This window comes from Chenopodium album, chromosome 19 (assembly GCF_948465745.1).
Source record: "Chenopodium album chromosome 19, dcCheAlbu1.1, whole genome shotgun sequence".
NCBI lineage: Eukaryota > Viridiplantae > Streptophyta > Magnoliopsida > Caryophyllales > Amaranthaceae > Chenopodium > Chenopodium album.
The window spans coordinates 15,782,031-15,785,653 of record NC_137852.1 but is presented as its reverse complement, the minus strand read 5'-3'; the positions used below and the strand labels follow the sequence as shown (position 1 = coordinate 15,785,653).

The window sequence follows — 3,623 nt, the reverse complement described above, 5'->3', positions numbered from 1 at the left end:
ACCCTAGGGGGCACATGCTCCCACCCCTATATATACAGCCTTTTCCGTTTTCCGTTCACTAAGTTGAGCGTCGGAGGCGAATATTCCGATCACCGGAATATTCGTGGTTTTGCAGGTGTCCAAGTCTTTGTCAACAGAGCGCGACCAGTATCCGAGGGAATCACAAAAAACCCTAAAACACAAGGGATTGAAAAGTTTCCCGGATCCTCCATTTTCTCCAGTAGCTCACCATGGATACACTAGTGGAAAATAGTAAATGGGAAGCCCCAAATGGCAAGTGGTTTTGGAATTCCGCTTGCCAAATTGTAAATGGCAAGCGGTTTAGGGTGAACCGCTTGCCATTTGTTAAAAAACCCTAAAAATCTCACACTTTTTTTTCTCTCTCCTCCTCTCCTCCATTTCTCACGCTCTCTCTCCTCATCCTCTCAGTTTTCACGCTCTTTCTCCTCCTCCTCACTTCTCACGCCTCCATCCCCTTCTCTTTCTTCTCACTTCTCTCTCCCCCCCATTCTCACGCCCTCACTTCTCTCTCCTCCACCTCCTTCTCTTTCTTCTCTCATCTCCTTCTCTTTCTTATCTCATCTCTTTTACTCTCCTTTCTTCTTTCATTTTCTCCTTTTTCTTTGTTCTTTCTGATCTCATCAAATTCGAACATAACTCGGTAATTTACAGGATAATTTCAAGCGAATTTTGAGCAAATTTTGAGCAAATTTCAAGCAAGTTCGTGCATGCGTGTGGGTGTTCAAGTTTTTTAGGTCAAATTCGACCGTGAAAACTCTAGATCTTGTCGAATTTGACCTTTAAAACCATAATTTGAAGCCAAAATCGGTGGTTTAGATGGTCATGGTGGGTTAGATCGGTTGTTTTTTTACTTTTATTTCAATTTTAGCTTTATTTTTTTATTTTAATTTGATTTTTGGTGGTGGTCGTGGTGGGTGGGGGTCGTGGTTTGGGTTAGGGTCGTGGGTGGAGGTCGTGGTTTTGGTGGGGATCTAGTTTGGTGGGTGGGTTTGTAGTTTCGGTGAGGGGTTTTTCGGTGGGTGGGGGTTTGGTTTTGGGTGGGGGGTCGTGGTGTGGGGTGGTGGCTGGTGGATGTCGTCTGGTGGTGTGGTGGTGACTGGTGGTGTGGGTGGTGGCTGGTGGTCTTTGGTTGTTGAAAAGCATAAATTGTAATTATTATTAAGTTTTTTGTTAATTTATTTTTTTTAGATTGAAAATCAGAAATTGTAACATTATAACAATTAATTAATACAAATATTAATATTTTTACATATGGTTTGATTATGTCTCAATTTAATTGAAATAACTAATTTTTTTTATTTTTTTTTTATTTTTAATACCCCTAATGGGCAGCGGTTTGGCGCCAAAACCACTGCCCTTTCTTTACAATTGGCAAGCGGTTCAGAACCGCTTGCCATTTCAATGGCTATTGGCAAGCCCCCCAAAAGGGAGCGGTTCAAAACCTCTTGCCATTAGGGGGTTTGAACCGCTTGCCAATTTGTTTTTTCTACTAGTGATAAGAGCACTAAAACATTTCCCTCCTTCCACCGAATTGCCCTCATTACAATCCTCCTTCTCCTCTAGAATCTCCTTAAGAAACTTGGAGTACCTAGGCATTTGGGGAATTGGCTCAGTAAAAGGTGTGGAAACATGAACTTCTTTAAGAACTTCAAGGAACTTCCCAAATTGCTCATCCATTTTAAACCTTAAGAACTTTTGAGGGTAAGGTAGATCGGGAAATCTCTCCTCCTCAAACATCTTCTCAACAACATTCTCTTCTTTTTCCTCCTCCTCACAATAAACCTCCTTGGACACAACCTTTTCAACTTCATTCTCCAAAGCACTCCTCTCCTCTTCTTCCTCCATTGAACAAGAAACTCCCTCACTAAGGTCACTCCCACAACTAGTGGTAATAGAATATACGGGTTTGTTCGGTTCAACACCTTGGGAAGGCAAAGAAGAAGGACTAGCATAGTCCTTGAGAGTGTTTGGTAATTAGGTTATTTGGGTCTCAGGCATCTTATTGTGAGTCATCATCTCATTGAACTTCTTATCACTAACCGCCATGTTTGATTAACAATCAATTTCTCCAAGTTTGTTTTAAAAGATGATGGTTGGGAATAAGAATTCTCACCATTGGGTTGGGACTTTGGAGCAAAACCGGGAGGGGGTCCTCTTTGATTATTATTTTGAAAATTTCCCCTATTTTGGTTGTTGTTCCAACATCCTCTTCCTTGACTATTGCCATTGTTTTGGTAATGGTTACCAAAACTTTGAGATTGGTTTTGATTGCCATACCCATGGCTAGTGTTTTGATTATTATAACCTTGATGGTTATAGTTGCCTCAAAAACCTTGGTTTCCTTGGTTCCTATATCCTCCATTGTTATAATTATCAAAACCACCCCTTGAGGGTGAGAATTTCTATTACCAAAATTCTTAGGTCCTTCAAACCTTTGACCACCAGTAGCATTAGACACAAAGTTCACATGTTCACATTCATTATTTTCAACATCATCACATCCATCAACAAAAGCTTGTGAACACATAGAAGAGTCATGATCATAAGAACCACATAAATCACAAAACACACAACCACTTGGCATATTTATTAGAAGTAAAAGGAGAAGAGTTAGAGATTGTACCTCTCCCTTTGGTTTGGGAGAGAAGACTCAAAGAATTCACGGACACACTCTCGAGCTTTGCTTTTATTGATGTCATCTCCTTCCCTAGATTTGAAATTTGGGATGACAAATTGTTGATTGCATTGAGGTGATCCACCGAATAGATCGTTGAGCCACTCTTGCTTGTAGACTCTCTCTCTCCTTCTTGCCAATCTCTATAGTACCTCACAACATCCTCAATTATGTCTACCACTTCTTCCTCCGTCCTATTCATTGTAGGACCACCGGCTCCTCCATCTTGGCATGACTTGCCTTGAGCACTCAAACCTCCATAGAAAATTTGAATCACTTGATAAGTAGGAATCCCATGATGTGGACATTCTCTTTGATATTCCTTGTACCTTTCCCATGCTTCATAGAGATTCTCATTTGGCCTTTGCTTGAATCCTTGGATTAATGCTCTAGTCTCCGCCGTCTTCTTTTGTGGATATAAGCGAGACAAGAAAGCTCTAGTAACATCATCCCATGTCCTAAGCGAATTAGGCTTGACCTCTTTATCCAACTGATAAGTGACATTTATGGCACTCATTTGATCTCTTTTTGGATGAATTTCATTTCATTTTATTACTCCTTTCTTTAGTTTTCCTTAGTTTTATTCTAATTTTCTTCATTTTATGCTTTTTTGTAGTTAGTTTCTCTATTTTATGCATTTTCTAGTTTACTTGTTATTTTTCCCTTTTACTTGCTTTTTATCCTTTGTTTGTAGGTTGTGATTGATTGTCCAAGAATTCCCGAGCTTCCTCTCCATGGTCTTTCATTGTTTTTAATGCCTAATGCTAGTGCAAAGAGTTTCAAGTGAAAGGGGGATCCAAGGAGCATGCTTCAAGGCCTTGTATATGCTCTTCTCATGGCTTATATTCTTCAAGAATTCAAAGGAAGTTGCTGCCTACCTTGTCCTCCATCATCATCATCTAGGATGTGTGCACCACTTGAGCTAGGA

At 40.2% G+C, this 3,623-nt stretch overlaps 1 non-coding gene across 1 annotated transcript; it reads left to right on the top strand.

The window, feature by feature from the left end:
- The first annotated feature begins 2,985 nt into the window (after positions 1-2,985).
- On the top strand, positions 2,986-3,091 carry LOC145596271 (small nucleolar RNA R71). The gene has a single exon (XR_014103127.1). It is a non-coding gene; the product is annotated as a small nucleolar RNA R71 (small nucleolar RNA).
- The last annotated feature ends 532 nt before the right edge of the window (positions 3,092-3,623 follow it).